General features: G+C 37.3%; 1 protein-coding gene across 3 annotated transcripts in view; it reads left to right on the top strand.

Annotated features, from left to right (window-relative positions):
- LOC133838867 (neuroligin-4, Y-linked) overlaps positions 1-22,098 on the top strand; it is a 77,357-nt gene that overhangs the window by 15,575 nt on the left and 39,684 nt on the right. Inside the window, exon 2 of one of the 3 annotated variants that reach the window (XM_062270100.1) lies at positions 2,592-2,642. The exons of 1 other annotated variant lie outside the window; for it this stretch is intronic. The gene's annotated coding sequence lies outside the window, so the exon portion shown is untranslated. Of the gene's footprint in view, positions 1-2,591; positions 2,643-12,742; positions 12,777-22,098 lie in introns of all 3 variants that reach the window. One more of the 3 variants, XM_062270099.1, reaches the window with a different exon arrangement.

Here is a 22,098-nt window from a genome sequence, read left to right on the forward strand (position 1 = left end):
AGCGACAAAGCAGCACACGAGAAGGTGCGGAGCGCAGACAAAAGGCAAACACAGTTCACGCACAATCAATTAACATCAATTAAGGAGCGCAATGAGGCAACGGCAATGGCAACAGCAACAGCACCAGAAGCATCAAAGGAGATGCGGGCATTTTCTGTTTTCAGCTGTCTGACCCCGGCTGGCTGCAGCTGCACCTCGTTATGACAGACACATGGAAGTTGCATTTCCGTCCGTGTGTCAAAGTTTAGTTGCCTCTTGCCGGGCTGGACTGGACTGGACTGGGTAAACATGTCAGATGCGCGTTGAAGCTACGAATACAGGCGAACGGAGTGCTACTTAGACCAAGTTTATGCCCGCCAAGTGGCAATGCAAATGATGTTTAATTAATTGCAAATTAGCAAATGTTGTTTGTGGCACAAAGTTATTGAAGCGTTGTGTCAAGTTTTTGCGCTCAGATAATGAGTTAATGACTTTGCCAAACTACTTAATTAGTTTGACTGCAGACTGCAGAGTCCCATTCCCCATTTCAAATGAAAAACATCAGATTATAGATGGATTTTGTAGCGTTCAATACTGCGCGTAAAACAATAAAGTTTCTCTTTTATTATTTTAAGTAAAATCCTTTGGCCTTCTCACATCGGAATAGCCACCAATAAAACATTCAGCTGGCACATCTGTCAATGCTGCCAACTCAATAAGAGCTGAGTTAAGCTTAGCTTCACGCAGCATAAAGTCATAAAAACCAAAATAACTATCGCTGGCGATACACTCGCACAACAAAGGATAATATATTGGGCAATGGGCCTAAAATGCGACATGCGTGTGGCAATCGGGGCCAGGGCCAAACCCTCGCATCGATTGGGACATAAAATACTTGCGCTTCAATGTGAACAATAATTTTGGAAATTTATTGCACAACTTCAGCATATCGCAATGAAATTTTACGCACTACTTGCTGCAACAAAAGCGCAGAGCAGAGGCAGAAGTAGAAGCACGAAAAACTTTCGCAATAAGCCAAAAATGGTATAAAACAAAGTAAAAGGGGGCCAAGCTAAAAACACAGTGGGTCACATTTTATGATACAACTCATTCGGCGACTCAAGCTGTAGCACTAAACCGCAACAAAGTTATGTGTGTATGTGTGTGTGTGTGCGTTGCTCCCCTTCAAGGACCAACATCACCTTCTAACCCAACTCCCATAAAACTCAGCGCTTTGCTTTTATTCGCATTCTTTTGACTAATTTATTTATACGACTCATTTTATCAAAGTATGCCGGATGGCCATTTAATTTTACTAAACTAATAAATGCGCCCACTTAAATTTTAATCAAGATATATTTGCTGTGCTTTTCATTTTGTCGCATCAAATTTGCAATTGTATTTGCTTGGTTTCGTGATAGAAATATGCATATTATTTATTCTATATAATTTTAATAGACATATTTTCCATTATCATGCATATATTAATATAATCAGTGACTTTGTTCTAATTTATTTTGCTTTGTTGAACTATAAAATGTTTAATTAATTCCGCATAGTTTTAGTGCAGCCTTTGGAAGAGAAAAACTATATTAATTTATGGTTAACCGAAATGTTATTGACTTTAAGTGAATATTTAATCTTTTTTACTGACTAACTTTTACGTCACTAAAATTTGCAAATATTAATTAAGATTGATTGTTTGACAGTTGTACGGCAAATAACCTCTGACTCTCTAAGTAAAATATTTTTCTTTATTAATCAGTCTGATTTTGATAATTCCCACATTGTTAGCTGGCAGTTGTGTGAAGATTTTATAACTTTGGCCAAATTCAGTTTTGCTTTGGGGACAACAAAAAACACTTCATATGTTTATGTTATGAGCACTTAATGAAGCCACAGGCATTTTGAGATGGTAGCCGCATAAAGTCACACGCCCACTGATGGTGGCCAAAGCGCCCAGCTGCTGTCAGTTTATTAGCCAATTTAAGAAACAGCCACTGACAGACAACTGCACACCCACATTCTTCTTCTCCACACACATACATATACGAATATACTTGTACCATAATGCGGGCACTTCAGATGTGGTGCGTTTTATGTGCTGCGATGAATTCTGGCGGCACTTTTTTGGGATGCCATTCGCTTAATGACTTAACCACTCGCACACTTATACACATATACAGCAAGAGCGCTGTTGGGCGCTTGGCACGCCCACAAAAGTGCAACTCTGTGGCTGGAGGCGAGCATTTGTGTCCCCCCTCTGGTCTGCAGTTAAAACAGTGACAAGTGCCGTTAAAGTGTGTTTGACTTTGGTTTCAGTTTTTGCCTCAGCAGCAGCTCGTGTATCTGCCTTGTCTGCCTGGTTGCCAACTTTGGTATCACAGCTTTTGTCTGGCAGCACATTAATTATACGACTCGTTGACCGCGCTATTAGTGTGCCATTTTAGCTGGAAAATGTACAAAACTTTGTCATACTTTACGCATACTTGGTGTGACTCTGGGACAAATAAATGCTTTGGTATTACTTTCATTACAACTACGACAAAAACACCAACAATTTATTTTGACAAATTATCATTATAACTTTGTATCCTTTTGTCTCGTTACAGGTATGTGCAATCAAGAGATCTTTAGCTGAGTGTGCTCAAATCTAATCAAAGGTACTTCTTAACGTAGACTATATTTTGCAAATTATCATTAATTTATGCCTAGTTGCGCTTTGCCACAACAGAATCGCAAATATGTTGGTGCAAATATTTAACATAGGAAAGAAAACCACAAGACTCTATCAGATGCATGGACAGTTGGCAAATGCAAATTAGTTGGTCAACATAATATGCAGCCACATTTCATGCATGCTTGGCATTTTACTAAAATACTTACTTACAGATAACAACAATAGACTCAAGCTCAAAAGCATTAGATAATGCAAAATTCCAAAGCCGCAGCAGCAGTCATAGCCATTGCAATTGCAACTGCCTCACCACTTGCCATCTCCTGCTTCCTGCGGTTGCTTGATGCTTTTGTTTAGTTCTCGAAATTCTACGCACATCTTGCTTAATAAGAGCAAACTTACTATACTTACCCGTTTTGAGCAGGATGTCTGCTTTCGTAACCCTTAATCTTTTTGTTGAAATTTAATTTTATGGAAATATATTTTGATATTTAAATATAGCGAACATTTAAACACTCTGACACTGCAAATATTAAACAAGAATTTATTTCAAGTCCATGAAATTGAAATTTATCAGCAATTTCACATGGCTTGTCTTTGCTACAAACGAAATAAAATATTAAATTATCGCAGTTAATGTGAATGCAATTGAATTATTGCATTTTAAGCATATTTACATTTTGTGGCAGACTTTAGTGTTAATATTTGTTTTGCGCTCTCAAACAAAGACAGCCCCGACGGAGAGAAAAGTGGAAATGTTTATGCATGTATGTATACTAACATATGAATATGTATTCCTCTGCTTATATAACTGACTAAATATTTGCTTTGCTTAATGCTTCAAAGACAGCATTTCGCACTTTGTGCTCGTGCGGTTGTTCCACTATATGCATGCGTAATATCATTTATTATTATTGAATAATTGAATAAGCAAAGCCAGCAGCCTCTCATATGCACGACATATAGGCACATTTCTAAGCACACAGTCCGGATACATACTCGTTCGTACATATTTATATGTATGCATGTGCTGAAGCAGCTAAATTTATAATGCATTGTGGTTGCCACAGTTGCCTCTGCTTCAGTTGTGGCTAATGAGGCGACCTGACTGTGGTGGTCCCCAGCTCAATCCCAAACCTACATAAGTGGAGACCTTTGTTCACACGAGTCTTTGCCAGCTGAACCACTTCGTGCACCTGGGACATGGACATTGGTTGGTTTATGCAGCTGTTGTGGCCTGCGTCAAGTTAGCTCTGAAAAGATTCCTTTTCATTAGAGCTCAGGCTTTTTCGACACGAAACCAGCAGCAATCGCCACAGGCGACCTAATGTCCTAACGTCCATATTTCCATTGTAATAATATACTTGTACTTGTAGTTGTATCTTTTACTATTTATGAGCTTACTCACACATCTCCACATAATTGAATATTTAAGTTGAGTGTGTGTGTGTACTTTCGAATGCTCTTGTTATCGCAAATTCTATATTCACAGCTGGGAGTGTGCAATCGGATAATTTACATAGCTGAAGTTAAGCTTGCAATGTAATTTTAATGAAGTGCATTTTAAGCTTAGTTCAACAGATTATTAACTAAAAATATCACTGCGATAGATAGATATGTCAATAGAACTTTGGTCAAACTCCAATTGAGTGTCATTAATGTCTCTCGATGGATTCAGAATCTACTTAAAACTTTTTGTTTAACTTTCATTCGCCTTAGAGTTGCAGCTTCGCGAATGCCGCAGTCAATTCTCCCTTTTAGCAGCATCTGTGCCCAGGAAATACGAACTTTAAATTGATCCAAAAATCAGGTCAAGTGACATGGAGGCTTACGGTTTGCCGCAGTGGTAATCCCGGGCATCATAGAGAGACCAACAAACTCACCATATGTGCTTTCGTATCTCTCTTTTTTTTATATTTATCTGCGAGGGATTTTTGGGACGCATATATAATAAGCAGCTGCAATACTCGTATTATGCAAATTTCGGGGCAGAGTCAAGCCGAAAAGTGTTAAATATTTATGCGGCGTGCTCGTGCAAATGTGACAAATATTATAATTTCAATACTGATTCAAATGCACGGCGACAACAGGAGCTTCAGTTAGTTGATTAAATGGATAAGTGGAGCTAACGTATTCACTGGCTTAAAGCCATTTTATGCTTCAGTTAGTCCACCTGTTCAGGGCTTCTTGTGCTGCACCTGCAGCCTCCTGCCTGCCTCCTGCTGTCTGCCCTGCTAACTTGCTTGCAAACCTTCTCTGTGGTCAGGTAATGCTTAGCCTGAGTTCTTGCCATCGTGCGTGCCTCACATGCAAATGCTATTAGGTTGCCAGCTTGAGGCGTGTCTGCGCCTTAATTATGCTGCAAACTTGCCTCGGCGAACACACTCGCACACATTCTCAGCACGGTGCCTGGTTCTACCACTGATCCTGGTCTGGACTCGGTCCATTCTGTGGCAATGTCATTTATAAACGCATGCTTGGCGCACAATTAGCAAAAGTTGCTGCAGGTATTTTATGCACAACTTGGCAACAACAACGAAAACGAAAACGAAAATGACAACGACAACGACAGCAACAGCCAGAGAATCCCCTCAATAACCGCCTCTCTGCACGGTTTACTGTGTTTCTCTCTCTCTCTCTCTGTTTCGATTTCATTCGCTATCTCGCTCTCAGTCTCCGACTGCTGCTTTGCTTGCCACATGCCCTTCCGTTTCGCACATAATGAAACTTGATTTAGCTGACAGCAAAAAGTCACGTACAATGGTGCGTATTAGTAATCTTGTGCTAACTTTGTTAGCAAGCACTTGAGTATGCCACAACGGAGAGGCAAACGAAAACGAAATATCAAAGAATACTATTTCTCTGCAGTACTTAAATGAACTTAAAGTTTCAGCATCAGCATCCAAATAAATAATTAAAATAAAGATTCTTACACATTTCAATTCAACTATATTTTGGATTCATTCAACGACTATTTCTCGATTTATTAAAATAAATTAAAAATTTCTATCAAGCACATTTCACACATTACTCTGAGTGTCGTATTATTTATGTATTTTTGCGGAAATCACCTGGCAAATTGAATGCCTGAGAAGCTCGTATAAGACTTCCATCAAATTCAATGCTTTCCATCAATATTCTTGTGGTCTGCACAAATATGATTGGATTTATTACCGCTGGACTGACCATAAAATCTTTAGCCATATAGTCTGGAGGAGTGAATGCTCATATTCATAGTGACGAATAGCGAAAGTGAGTATGAGTATGAGTATGAGTGTGTCACGGCTGCGTGAATTATATCCACATGGATGCTTATGCTTTGGCATCCCTCGTTATTTGTATGACCGTTGTGTGTGTGATGTTGTCTGGCGTAATTGCTACACGGTTTTCAAGCTAATAGAATTAGAACATAAACCGCTTTATTGTCTGAATCCAACACATACACCCACACCCAAACACTCACTGACACTTACACACACACACACACGCTTAGTCATAACAAAGCGTTTTTATGACAGCCCAGCGGATTGGACGTCATGAAAATCGCCGCTTTTGTGAGTGTCCGCTATTAAATTGCACAATTATTTTGCATGTGTGTGTGTGCTTGGAAGTGGGTGCGTTTCTATGTGTGTGTGTGTGTGTGTGTGTGTGTGTTTGTGTGTGAGATGGAGAGAGCTTGTAGCCACGCATGGCTGTGCCGGACAAAAGTCCACCACTCCATAGAAAACAAAACACATTTCAAATGACGAAATTATGGCCTTAGTTGACGCACTGCAGGTGCGGCCATTTCGCTGCGAAATTTGCGGAAATTTGCTCTTTATGTCTCTAGACCACTTTTCCGTTGGATCTCAGATACGACTAATGTGACTCTATATGGAAAGCGGTTGTATGGAGGTCGTTGTCATAAATGAGATGGAAAATATATTTTAAAAATCCTATTATACTTGGTCGTCTTTTCAAGCTAAGTGCTTAAGCATACCTGTTCATCACCGAGGTATTTAGACTTTATGCCCGAATTTCGAATATATTTAAATTCATAATTTGAGGATGAATATAGAAATGTTTCTCTATGCGAGTAACTTTTTTAATTTACCTACTTGAAACAATTTAGTAATAAAACAAGTAAGAAAGCTACAATTACCTATTTGCTATTAAATTAGATTCTAAAACTATACGAAAAATAAGTCTATACTTGGTATATTAATATTACGTTCAAAATATACCATAAAGCACAAATCGTACCAAATTGTCAGTCAAAGCAACAAAGACCCTTGCTATACAAAAGTATTTCTTCATAACTTCTAATTTTTAGGAATCATAAATTCTGCAGATACATTGTACATACAATAATTGCTATTTTTGTTTGTAGTATCTTCCAAATTAAGCTTGGTATTCGATTTTTTCGGCGGAATTAGACTTGTCAAAAATTTGAAACAAACTTGATCAATGTGCAAATATTATGAGTACTTTCGTATGCACAAAGTAAAAAAAACTTATGATACAATATAAAATTTATTAAAGAAAAGTCTTAAGAAAGTCAGTAATGGATACCCAAAGGGTAGATTGAAATTATTAATAGCATAATAATTATTATATACTATATATTACATATTATATTATATTATGTATAGGTCTCTTTCTACTTAAATCGATAGAACCAGACCTCTCGTATTCGTACACTGAAGCTTATATTTAATTATTAAGAATTAATATACAGTGTGACTGCTTAAGAGACATTATTTCCATATTTTTGTAGCTAATTCATAAAGATGAATACTATAATGATATACCTAGCTATTACCTAAATACAGGGAATCTTAAATTCTATACTTTTCATTGAACTTTTTAATTAAAGTATAAAAACGACTCGATGAAGTGCATAATTAATGTTATTATTACAGGGATAGTAGCTGAACACAATAAATTTTGTATTGAATCACTATCTATCATTTAGCAATCCATTTTACTTATATGTACTTACCAGTTAGTTAATGCTGTGATATAATACTTCACTTTAGCACACAAGGATATAGCAATAAAGCATAAAAAGAGAATACATATTCGTACATATGTTGTTAAGGGACTCTTGCTCTTACTTATGGCACGGCTACAAAGCACTTGCTATTATTTCTCGCTCTGGTTTTTTCGCACAATGAAATCACAATATGACCTCTGGAAAATGCTGTTGACATACATATAAAACGGTAGCAACAACAAGAGCAAGCACAGCGAAAGTAAGAATCGCCACAGTCTCAGCCTCAGTTTCAGTTTCAGGCTCAGGCTCAGCATCAGCCTTGTGAGAGTACTTGGTTATGTAATCCCAGTCGAATGGCATGGCGAAAATTAAGCAAAAGCAAAAATGGCAACATAAAAACCAGCCGAAAATGAGAGCAAAACGACTCAAATACTAATAAAGGAAGAACTGGCAAAAAGCAACAAAGAAATGGCGAAAATAAAAGTAAAAAGAGGCAGGCAAGAGAAAAAACTGCCAGTGCCTATACATATATAGTACATATGTACATACCGTATGTATGTATGTACCTAGGAACTAAATGGAAGGCCTGACGCCCAGGGGAATTAAATGGTCGGATGTGGTGTCGGATACGGGATTGGCAGGGGCGGCAACGAGGCGGGCCAGAGGCATCTGGGGAGGAGATGGAGGAGTATAATTATCGGGCAAACTACAAACAATATAACGAAAATTTGAGCAAACAACGGAAACATTTGCCGAGCAGGTGGCAGGCAGTTTAACTTTAAAATGAAGAAAACTTTGCTCCTGTACATAAAACACATAAGTATGGTTTTTTTTTTTAAAATGTGTACAATACACTCTGCAACATAAGAAGAGACTTTAAGTTTTAATAAGCGAAAAACAAAAACTTTAATCCGCACATTTGAATAGCTATAGGGAGAATTAAAAAGTACCCACTGGCTGTGCACTGTGCAACGAATGCTGAAATGGACTCGTGTGCTATGCGAGACAGTGTTACACTTATACATAGACAGAGTACACGATTGTATCTAGAGCGTGAAAAATCACCGACACTTGCGCGCCTTTGGCTTGTTAGCCAGCGGCATCTGTTGCCGTTGCTGTAGCTGTTGTCGTTGACTAAAGCTCCAAGCAAAGTGAACGCTTTGCAATCCACAATTGTGCCACGTTCCAGTGGTGTGTGCGGAGAAACAAGAGGGGGAGTAGGGAGGCAATGCGGGCTCTGCACTAACAAGATTCGACATTTGAACGAGAGTAATCCATCAGCGGGTGGCGAGTATCAAAATGGATTAAGAAGAAATGTGTGTTTTTACTTCGGCATCAGTTTCATATCGGAGGCTCAGCTTCCACTTTTTTATTTTGGCTTTTTCCATCTGGTCTCTTTTTAAATCGCATTTAATGTGCGGCATTTGCGTTCGGTATTTGGCATGCGACTGTGTTTCATTTTTCACAATACAATGGAAGTTCAATTATTTGATTTGACGGGCGCTGCCAGCAGACAAACGAGTGGAAGGGGCTGCTTCCTGTTTTGCTAGAATTATACAGTATATAGTATGAACAACTTAGGGGGAGAATGCGCGTACTTATGTACTTTATAAAGAGCATCAAGTTGACTGTACAATTCAAGTGTAATTTATTAACTTTCCCAAGTGAATTGAGTTTTGAGCGTGCAAATCGCTGAACATGAAGCACAAGTGCTACGGATTAAACCAGAACGGAAAAAACTGTTTCATTTAACCTTCTTTAGGGACGTTGTTGTTGGTTTCCTGAAAGTGCTTTCCGCTGTTTATATGTAAAGTCAAACATTTGCTGTGTTGCTCTAAGAAATTAGTTATTTAGCATGCACATCTCTTAAGAAGTTTTAATGGTAATTTAATTTAAAGTGTAGGATACATGAAAACTTATAAAGCTGCCAAATATCTTAAAAACACCAGTTCATGTTAAAGTTTAACCTAGTTCTACATTTCATATTTTTCTTTTTTCTCCAGAATGAGCTGAGTTCCACATTACGTTAAAATTACTTTTAAGTTAAAGTGAGAGTAATAAAGTTTTATCATGAAAATTTCAAGTTACCCATTTGTAGTATAGGGTAAATAATAAGTTAAGAAAATCCAATCACATCCAGGTCAAACCTAGCTCCACATTTAATATTTTCCTTTTTCCCTCATCGAATTATTATTTCAAATGACAAAACGACAAAATGTATTCAGAAAAGTATAACACAGATGTAATTATTTGTTGTTCCATTGTTGGCTTGCAGCTGAAAGTCGAAGTGAAATGAGTATGATGGCTTTAGTTGTGGGTTTATGTTACGATAAAGCTCAATAAAGCCCGATAAACAACATATTCAACTGCCTCATAGTCCATAAGCCTCAACATACACAAAAAGGGGCGCACATCAATCTCAAATCCCACCCATTTACAACCACATATCGAAACCACCTTTTTACTGAATACTGTTAGCTGTTAGCTCTGAGCTGTGAGCTGTTAGCTGTGTGATGCTCCTCTTACAGTTTACAACGCATTTTAATGAGTTCTCCTATTTGTTGAAACTGCGTGGCACATAAGGCCGCCCATCTGTGGGTTCTACAGTCAGCCATAATTTGCTTTTGTTTGGCTTTTCTAGTTGTTTGAGTTTGCTTTGTTGTTGTTCCATGTTCAATGTATAGTTGTTGTTGGTGCTTCAATGCGGTTTTGTTAGAAGGGGTCGGGGGCAGACTTTTTAGATTTTGTTTGTTTTGCGGGCGATAAGTGGTTGACAATCGTATCGTATCGTTGTTGCTGTACATGCCGACCTAATACGAAAAGCAACACAACTCTTGAATTGGCAGTTAAATGGACCGAAATAGTGGTTGCAGTATAAATACATTTTAGGCCAAAATAAAAGAAAATTGAAGAATTAAAAGAACGAAAATTGGCCCAACATAAATTTGTCAAGCAACTTAATTAAATGTGTCTGGGGAACTTCAAAGCAATTTGCCAAAATGTGAAAAGTGTCCTCAAGCAGTACAAATTTGAAAGACAGAGTAACTAATAGGCTCATGCGGCTGTTGGCTTCCTCCATTGAGATTGGCATCAATAAATCATGGCGTCTTTAGCAAATCACACAGGCAATGCAATTGCTTGGTGTGAGAACCAATTTGCAACTATTAAATGTGCGCCAGAAACAGAAGCTCCACAGAAAAGCAACAAAAAACGGAGGGAACTTTAGTGATTTTGCTAGTAACAAAGCTTGTGAATGTGCCAATCTCAGTCTGTAGAGTCGAGTCGAGGCCCAACATAAAACCATCAGCCCACAGTCGACAGTCGACACAGTCGAGATTCAAGCTGAAAGGCGAAGCAAACGCAGAAAAGTGAGCTACAAATTGCAGCACTTGTATCAAGATACAGTCAAAAACAGGCAAAAAGTCAACGACAGCCAGTTCGTGCAGGATGTTTCAAAGGAGGACATGGCAAAGCCAGAGGCAAAGGAGCAAACGCAGAGGCAGGGGGCATACCATGAGTTCTGAGGACGCGTATGTATAGTATGTATATATATGCAGATTTTTTCCCCCCTTCAACATTTGCATAGGTACAACTCGGAAAGGCATCTAGCTCAAATTCTGTGTCTCCTTCTATGTATGTCATGTCTATATGAGAGAGTGTGAGTATTGTGGCATTGCTTTGTTTCTCTTTGCTGTTAGGCTTTTGTGCTCAGATATATTGAAATGCTTGGATCGCAGAGAGTATAGATAGGGCATGTTGAGCTTAAAGACAATAAAATAGTTGGGCTACAGTAATATAAACATCACAGAATTTCGAGGAATCCCTTGACTTAAAAGTGGAAGTACTTAGCTAATATTATTATTGATCAAATATATAAATTAAAATATACACCCGCAAAGCTCATATAATCTTTGACATGTTTCTTTTGTCGCCTCATAATTAGCTTTTGTTCAATTAAATTTAATGAATTAAAATTTCATTTAAATTCATCGTTCAACTTAATTATTAGTTCAAATCATGTATGCTAGTTAATACAAATTATACAAAATAAGAAAGCAACAACTGAGCATACTCAGTCGAGTAAGATACCTGCTACCCATTTCGAATAATATATCAAACTAATGTACACACTATAGATATACCATAGAGTGCAAAATATACCAGATTGCCAACCAAAGCAACTATAGCCCGTAGTAAGAAACCATTTTTGCCCATATAGAAATATTACGTAAATAACTTCGACAATTTTTATCTGATGCAACCAAGTTTTGACAAAACCATACAGGCTATAGCTATTATTGTTTGCACTTAATATCGACTCCAGCTTCAAAATTACGCGGACCGGAAATTTGATATAAACTTGATCTGCGTGGAAACATAAAAACTGCTGTCGAAAATTATATCTGTAGTCTCTGAGACGAACAGACAGACATAGCTATATCGTGTCGGCTGTTAACACTGATCAAGAATATGTATACTTTATAGGGTCGGAGATACCTCCTTCTGATTGTTACATACATTTCATGGAGGCACAAGGTCATAATACTATGAATAACTACACTATTGACAGCATTAACATTATTTATCACAATTCATAAGCATGTTGTTAAATCACTGTAAAGCTGTCTCGCTGACTTTGCTGTAGGCCAACATGATTCGTAGTCTGGGAAACTAATTAAAATGTGCAAAACTTGCCAAAATACTTAAAAGCCAGCACACAAGAGAGTAAACATGAGATGGTATGCGTATGGGATACCTATAAATGGCTGCACATGCATATATAGAAACACATGTATGTATGTATATGATGTATGTGTGTGTTGGGAGGTGTTTGTTTGCTAGCTTGTAAAAAAGGTAAACGCAGGTCGTGCAGCTTTTTCGCAATTTTCCACTCAACAGATTTTGCGCAGTTTTCCCTTTACATCCAATTTTGGTGTTTGGGGAGCACCGTAGAGAGGTGGAGGGTAAAAACATAGCGTGCTTGGAGCATAACTTTAACAACAAAACTGTTTTATTTATGCGCTTATTTTTCACATATACAAACATCCAAATTTCAGTTGCGTTACCTTGGCAAAAATGTAATTTATTTTCTCTGCCTTTTCTTCTTGTAGGTGGGTGCAACATTTTCGAGCTGCAGATATATTTGTAAGTATTTTTAGCTCACACTTACCGTATATGTTTTCTGGATAGTTTGGCAAGCGAAATGGAATAAAATAAATATATTGCTGGATTAATGGCATTGGCTGTGCGAAGCATATAAATTTGACAATATGATTTATTTAAATTCATTTCATGCTAATATGCATAGATAATAAAATTACAAAATATGCCATTCTCAAATAAAGAGTAATGTGCTTAAAGGAAATTTAAACTAATTATTATGTATTGAATAATCTTATCAGTTCTTTGCTTTACTTTGATATTCTTAAATTTTATGTGTGCTTGTTGTGTTATAAAAATATTTGTTCTTAGTTTTAATTTTAAGTGCATTAGAAGCGAAAGTATATCAACATGTTGAGACAAATAAAAATGCGAATACGTTTTTATTTGGATCCAACTCAATCCGTTGAACTTTATGTAAACTGAAGCAGTGTTTTTGCAAAAGTTTTCAACTAATTTTCTTGCTTGGCTCAGCTTTCGTGCCAGATACAAAGGACAGGGGCCAAATTGTATAACAACAACTAAAAAGAAAAACTTGTTCAGCAAATTGGCGTGCAAGTTTTTACCGTGCCATGCACAACAATTAAAAGGATTTGTTTTCTGGTTAAATAAAAAATTATATGAAACTTTTGACTAGTTTATTAAAAAGTACAAAGCACGATTGGATAGCACGCTGATGAGTAAACATACAAACAGATACCCTAGAATCTGATAGTTCAATTTGAAGTTGAGCTGCCGAGTACAATAATGTAGCCACTGGCTACGCCCTTGGTTATTGGCCAGTCAGTAATTAAAGCCAAGCCAGCAAACGCAGAGCGGTAGAGGGGGGACAGACATTCAAATTAAGCCAAAACATTTGGGCCTTGGCTTGTCTATGCGACTGCCGGGTGGCTGTCAAACCAGCAAGCCACTTGACGCCTAATGACCAGTTTAATGGGGCTCTATGTCGAACATGGGGCCGAGGAGAAGGATGTCTCTTCCTCCCGGTTTGAGTGGCGCGCGCGCGTCTTAATGTCCAGAACATTTGCCAGTGAAATGGCCTAAACAAAGGACAAGCGTGAGTGAGAAGCGCCAGCCGATTACCTTTTCGGGCCGTTAATTAAGTTTTGGGGTAGCTAAATGTTATGGCCAAGTTTTCTATTACCGAGTCGGGCACACGTCCCTTAATGAGACACGTAGGCGTATGAGTAACGCACAAATAGGCAGCTCAGGTACTCAGCAAAGATGGCAACGTGACAACGTACTGTGTTCAGCGTACAGCGTACAGCATACAGCGAACAATATACAACGGGGCGTATGTGTAATTACCAAACTGCTACAATTGAAACTTGAGAAAACTAAAGACCATGCGAGCAGCTTCAAAGCAAAGCTAAAACCTGCTCATATTCGACAAATTTTCAGCTCATAAGAACACCAGTTTTCTGCAATCTTCCACATTCCCCTTACACATTTCTTTACCAAATTCCTCTCCCGTCTTTTTTTTATTTCGTGCTGTTTCTTGCTTTAGGTCGTGCAGAACTTTCACTGACAGAAACTTTTTGCACACGAGATTCAAATTGCGCGTAGCACACGGGGTGAGGGAAAACAACTGAAATCGAAAATTGTTTACCAAGCGAAGCGCTTAGCTAAATGTCTTCCGTGCCAGTTCTCCGACTCTACTCCGCTGGGAGGAAGTTGTTTGAATGCCATAGTGCCTGAGTTTGTGTATGTGTCTGTGTGTGTTTGTTGCCAATGTAGTTGTTAGCTTGTAGCTGAGCTGAACCGAGCAGGTGCAGCGCTTGTTTAGCCATAAAAAGCAACGACAAGTGCAAATGCCCCAGAACCAGAAACAGCAGCAGAAGAGGCAGCGGCAGCCACAGTCGTCGTATCCCCTTCATTGCCATATCCATACTCGATCCCAATCCCAATCCCAGTCCCAGCTGTCGTTGCTCGTATTTACATGCAGACAATATGAAGCAGCAGTATATGTTTATAACATCCGCAAATTGTTGAAGATAACAATTATTGTGCATTGAGAGCAAAGGCAAACAGCAGAAGCTTCCACAGACCGAACCGAGTAGTACAAGTATCTCTATGCGAGTGTGAATAGTATGTGTGTGTGTGCGAATGTTGCTTGTTAGACTTGTGGCACAATCGGAAATGGCAGTTTACGGAAACATACAGAGAAAGAGAGCGAGCCACAGACATACAAAAGCCAAGCCCAAATAGCATGGAGATGTGCCATTAGATACCAGCTTTAGCTTTGCGGTTAAACACTTGAAAAAGTTGTAAATTCTGCTGAATGACATTGCCGGGAGCCACAGTACAGGTTTTTCATTATTCTTATTTTTATAACTCCCCATGCTCCAGAGCCTTGAGCTCAGGTGTTACTCATTAAGCCAATAAACTAGGTGTCCGGGGTATGGTAAGTTGAGACACTAGATTGAATTGTTTTAGGTTAGATGCCATTGTTTTTTTTAAAGACCTTTGAAGAAATGAATTAATTATTAAGAATTGTGTAAAGCAAATAAATGTTAAGTTCGAACATAATTATAGTAAAATAGAAACTATTTCTTAGTGCAATAAATAAAGCTATTTGATATGTACGTTTTCAGTGAAATACAACTTCAGCAAACTTAAATTTCATATTTAAATTGTTTTTTTTTTTAACTCAATGCTTCCAACCTTAATAATATACTTTCCTCTACTTTTTATTTTATTCTCAGTTTCACCAATTTTTGAAATTTCTTTTCATTTAACTCAAATGCTTCTAAACATAACATAATAATACACTTTCCATTACTTTCTATTTCATTCTGAGCCCCTCTAACTCTTGTTCTCTATTTTGTATAACATTGTGAAGCACTGACCTGTTATGGCCTCAACATTCCCATTGTTTAGCCAATTCGTAAGCTTTGCATATTTATAGGGCCAGCATTTTGAGAGAAAAAAATGCTTATTGTATTGTCATGGTCTTAGGCATTTGTATTAACCGGGCGAACAGAAACAAAGCACCCAAAATGGCTGCCAGAATACACTTAAGCTCGCACACATACACACACACTCATACAGTCATAGTATATTTAGTGGGCGGGGAACGGTGGAACGCTGTCGCGCTGTCATATCGCAGCAACGCCCTCATTGAGTAAACATTGAGTCAACACTTCCGCAACGATAACATCAACATGGCGCCAACATTATGGAGGACCCAAAGCGAGAGCCAAAATAGATAAACCAGTTGAGATAAGATGTGAACCAGCGGCCCACACAGCCAGCTGCTAGCTGAAAGAAATCAAAATGCTTAGTTCTTGGCCAGCAATTTTTACCCAATAAATTATTTTATCTGCCAAGCCAAAGACAAAACACAGCCAAATACCGACAGCAGGACCCGCAGCACAGCAGCAAAGGCAGCAAGATGTCGTTGAATGCCACGTGGCATAAAAGCAAATTAGAGCCACATCAGGGCACAAAATATCTGCGGCGACTGTTTATGAAAATGTCATTAAAATACTCGGCAAAAATAATCCCAATGCCACTAAAAGCGAAACTAAAATAAAACAAAGCCAACACAGAGGAAATTAATTAAGACCAATGCTCAGGCCAAGGAAATGAGTGTGCGAAGAAATGTGCTAGATATAGACATTGATATACATTTGAACTTGTCATCGTATTCACTCTACTTATAAGACAGTATATGAACGTAATTGATTTACGAATATATTGAGGATAAATTTGATTTTCTTAGATCTAATCATATTACATAGCACCTCAATATTATAGTTACTTCTATAAACCAATGTTTAAGTTAGATCATAAAATATTAAGCTACCTAACTTAACTAAAATTAAAAAGACAAACAAACAATTATTATTACTTATTACGTAGTTCACTAAAATGAGTACTTACTTCAGGAAATCTGTGAATAATTTGAATGTGAAGAGTATTTCGAATTTGCCTTGATGAAAATGGTATTCTAATAGTTTTTTTTTCTATATATGTTGTTAGCAACGTTGGTAGGATGGAATCCTCGTTATTTTTGTCTTCGAATGTTCTAACAACAACGTCATTGACGTCGTTTATTTGCGTTTTCGTTGGTGCTTCTATTTCGTTCTGGTGCTTTTACGTAATGTTATAATGTTGCTTTAATATGGTTATATTACAATTCGTAGTCCATGGCCAAAGGCGAATGATTTTCTGCGATTCGTACGGGATACTCAGCATAATGAATTCAATTTGGGTTCTGCCAAAAATTGCAAAAAGCGCAAGATGGAAAGGCAGGCAACAGCAATTGGGAAGAAGGCCTTTTGCAATGGGAAAACTGGCAAATCATTTTGCCAATATTAAGCGATAATTTATTTCACCATTTGCTTTTAAAATTTTGTTAGCCGCGAGCGCACAATTTATGCCACACACACAAACATACATGCAAAGCCATACAGATACACATGTGTATGTCGTGTATGTGCGTGTGTCTGTCTACACATGCAAAATCACAGGAAAATTAATTTTCCTTACATTCGCTTTGGCACAATCACAGGCTCAATTGTGCGCGAAATTTATTGCTCAGCTAATGTTTGCCCCAAGGATAAAATTTGTATAGAAGTTCTGCATAAATTATATGCTTTGATGTAAGGCTCTGATTAAATTCAAATTGCATTTACTCCCTAAAATTTCCCAAATTTATACGAGTGTATGCAAAATGTGTATTTTAAGCAATACTAATGAGTGTCAATTAAATTCAGTTGCCTTTGATTTCAAATTTCCGCATTGCAGTTGACTAACCAAACCAATTGATTAATTTCTTGCATTAGCTAAATGCACATTTAATGGACTTGATTAAATCAATTATTAACTATGCTTTGACTTCGTCCGGCATATTCTTGATGTTTTGAATCCTACTCACAAAATGAAGACTTTCATTTGCCATTTTAGCTAATTATTACCATGAATAATGTTGAAATTCATTAAAGTTTATTATTAGAAATGTGAAATAATATATTGACGTATTATTATGATAATACAATAATTGACGATCTATATAAATCTAATACTATATTCAAATCATTTAAACAAGTAAACATGAGTTAAGTTTTCATCTACATTCATATGTTCAGATGCAGGATTATAATTTTTCATGATTTTATGATTTTACGCATTTACACATTGGGCTTAAAGTTGGTCTACGCCTTCGTATTCGTTTTCGCCTTTGGCTTTCGCCTGTCAGACGTTCTTTTCCATTTTGTGGTGCAAGTCAAGCTACTGCTGTATTTGTTGTTGTTTTTAATGCTACTGCTGTTGTTGTGGGCTACCATTGTTTTGCCGTTTACTACTTAAAAAGAAGAGGAGAAAAAAATATCCAGCGAGATGGTAAATGCCAGCTGCAAACTAGAAACTGCAGACAGCGGACCCACAGCTCAGCTCAGAGCAGAACACCAAAAGCTGCCTTTTAATATACTCTTATATAAATAAAAAGCAGCCAGTAAGCGACTGACGACTTAAAAATAAAAAGGAGAAAAAATAATTATAAGCCATTGTTGGCAGCGAACATAATAAAAGCGGAAAAGCAGCAGCAAATATAAACTGAGGGGAGATCCTCTTTGCCCGACCTAAAGTCAAGTACCAAGTACTCCATAAAGTGCAGCATATTTAAGTAATTTTATCAAGCGTCTGTGACATGCAAAATGCATTTCAACTAGTTATAAAGTCGCATTATTTGCCATCAAATTCAATGCTCGATGCTAAAATACTTTCCTCGTCTCCGTTAAAGATTGCACTTGCTGTGCTTCTTTTGCAGTTTCTTTGCGTAAATTGCACAAATTTTTGCATAAATCTGCATGAAATATGATGCGCTCCGGGTAAACTTTTATATTCGACTCTTTCTTTTATCAAGCACATTGGATGGAAAACTGTAGTTGTCTTTCCTTTTATCTTCTTCCTTTTTCGTTGCTGCTGCTGTGTGCATTTATTTTGTAAAGTTTAAATTTTTGTTGGGTGAAAATGCATTGCGACATTTATTTTCTTGTCTTGCAATGAATGCTACATTTTTTGCACCTCTGAGCAACCAAAAGCCGACTTCAAATAGTAATTACAATAATAAAATGATTTCGATAAAATTGTTCAGGGAAAAGAAAGCAAGACATAAGCTGATTCGAATAACACAGACCATTTGAAATGGTCTGAAGTACATAGCTTAATTTGGCCTCAGTTATCTTACTCTCTTTTTCACCTGTTCAGGTTGCTAGTGATGCCAATAAACTTGAGATACAAAAGGCGTTTCATTTCCATTTTCATTACCTCAAGCGTCTAGTATACAATTTTCCCATTCGCTGCACATTCGCACAGTAATTTCTCCCCAAACAAACTTGCTTATGCATGAAAACTGATTAAATTTTGGGAAATTGTTCCCTGCATACCAATCGATCGAAATGAATTATATCCATTTGTGCTTTGTTGGTGTTTTTCCTCTCCCGCTTTCCATTCGCTGCTGTCTCCTGCCTTCTGACCTTGCTTATGAAAATAGTATGAAATATAACGCATACGCAATGTGTGCGCCTTTTCAATGTTTTTGGCCAGACCAACAACATCTTTAGTTTATCATGCTTTGCTTTTATCAGCACACATTAATATCCTTGTGGCTCCTATATCTGTTCATGAGTGTCTGTGTGCGTGTGTGCTTTTATGGAGTTGTCAGTGTGTGCGTGTTTCATATGATAAATGTGCATTGTGCTCGCGTGTATTTTGGTTTCATATTTTGTTGAAGCTTCTTCTTCTACACGCTCTACATATTTCTGCATTTATAGTTGCATTTTCATTTTGTTGTTACGCTGTGGTTACTTTATTTCACAAAGGGGCATATTGTAACAATTGTTGTTGTCACTGCGATGTGCACAAAACAAAAACAAAAAACAACGAATAAATTATGCTTACGCAACGCATTCATTATTGTGTTGCATGCAGCAAGTTCTTGTCAAGAGTGACTTTGATATAACAGAGTTCTCATTACGTTTGGCTGAAAATCGTGTCATTCTGTAGCTGTAGCGCAGTGCGAAGACTTAATCAAGGATAAACATAAATAGCCATAGCATTAAATCCGCTTTGAACTTTATCTGGACACGACGCTGAACACATCTCAACACACACCCCTCCACCACACCTTTTAATTGCCAGTCGAGCAAGCAGCCCCCCTGCATCGTTTTCTTAATTTAGTTGTGCTACTTAAGCAGTTTAATGCCACGTCGGCTTCGTCGGCCTCTAAAGACAAATTAATGACCCTCGGACGAAGAGATGCGGACCCGGCACAATTGTTCTCTCTCCCGCTCTCTGAATGCGTATCCTGTCTGGGTCTGGCTTTGACTCTGGCTCTAGGGCTGGCTCTGGCTGGCGCCAGAATTTATGGTGCAAAGGCTTGGCCAGTGCGGAAATTACTAGAAATTGCGATCCGAGTCGCGAGTTGGAAAGTCAAGCCGCAGCATCATTTTCCACAATTACACGCTTTCTTGTTGCTACTGTAGTTGTTATTGTTGGTGGATGGTTCAACGGTTTTTCCCGACTTTCATCTTGTCGCGTTCTTATCGCGTTTTGATTTTTAATTAAAGCGCAAATTAAATGTATTTTGCGAAATAGAATTTTGTTTATACAAACACACACACATTCATAGACACTGTTAAATTAGGCGCACAAACAAATGCTCGATCCAATTATCTTTTGGTTTGAGCACAAATTACATTGGCGAAACACGAGGACTAACAAATTGATAAAGTCATTTCAAATGCCAGAATGGGTGTAGGTGCCAGTACTCATGCTGCAGTCACAAGTTGTTTTCAACTTGACTTAAACTTCGTGGCAACTTTTGCTTCAGCGTCTTGAACAACAAAAAGTCCAAACAAAATTAAAACATTATTTCATGTATGTAAATGCAATATTTTAGCTGCAGAAAGTTCAAACGTAATTTAAACATTGTTTCAAGTTTTTAAAGATACTAAACGATTTAACTAAACAACTCTAATAAAATCCAAATAATAGTGGTATTGTAAAAATATTTTATTATTACAATTTAAACATATCAGTAACATTTTACTTGGCATTCACTATTCACAACTGTATCAAAAATTGACAGCATTCAAAGACACTTCAAGAATCGCAAACAGGCACAAAATTGCCGCCCTAACTCATTTACCATAACCAAATAAGCCAGAACTACAGTTGGGCGGGCAACAGTGCGTATGATTTACAATGTTTGCATGCTGTCCCAGTGTGAATAACAACAAAGTAAAGGCAAATTCTTCAGTAATCTACCTCCAACTGAGACACGCACTTGATGATGCTATACTTGTGATGTTGTTCTTGTTGTCAACATTGCTGTTGTTGCTTGTGCAAAGTATTCATTGGGACTCTGAAGTGGGACAAGGCAGTTGTTTACTTATGCGACTACACATTTCGAAAAGCCAAGCTGTTTGCCTGTGGCAAAGTGTACGCCAAAAATTCATTCGTATTTGCATAAATAAATTAAAAAGCCACTTTCTCATTGGGACCACCCATCTAAACTCGGAATGGTTTCGGCGTTAATAAAATGGGGAAACAGCTCAATTTCCACCAAAACAATTAATTTAACTAGTGAGAGCAGCCGGAGTACTTAAAGGTAGCCCTTGTGGGACCGTCGACAACTAAATACTTTGCTAATGATGTGCATAATAATTTTCTTACACTTGAGGGCGCATTCTAATTGAAAATGTTCTGCTTTGGCATACTGAAATTGTCAAGTGACTTGGAAAATACACGCACACACATCAGGGAATATTTACATAAAATATGTAGAGGCAAAGGCTTCATTCACTTTGCTAAGAAATAAGTAGATTATATTCATCAAGAATATTATTTTGCTAATTAGAAAAAAAAGGCAATAATTTGTAATTAATATAGAAGTCATATAACAATGCAAATTTTAATTTAAAATTTGTGTGTGTTATTTTGTAAAAATAGTACTTTTAATTAAACTTATTATTATAAATTATTGATTAATCTATATATTCAGAAATAAGTAAGCTGTGGTCGATTGTAACAACTGCATTCTAAAACAAACAAAATTGAATCACATTTATTTCGAATTTAGTTCTTTTGTTTAACTCTAAAAAATAGATTACAAATTCATTCACTTTTTTTTGGTATATATAATATGTTGAATGAAATCAAATTCTTTTAAAACTTTTAACTTGCTGGATCTTATAGTAAAATCAATTTAGTTTGTTTATATGAACAGACAACAACACATAAGAGTTTTAAATAGCTGCATTATTTAAAATGTGAAATACCTCTCTTGAAAACTAATTCT

This window comes from Drosophila sulfurigaster, chromosome 2R (genome assembly GCF_023558435.1).
Source record: "Drosophila sulfurigaster albostrigata strain 15112-1811.04 chromosome 2R, ASM2355843v2, whole genome shotgun sequence".
In the NCBI taxonomy this organism is placed as follows: domain Eukaryota; kingdom Metazoa; phylum Arthropoda; class Insecta; order Diptera; family Drosophilidae; genus Drosophila; species Drosophila sulfurigaster.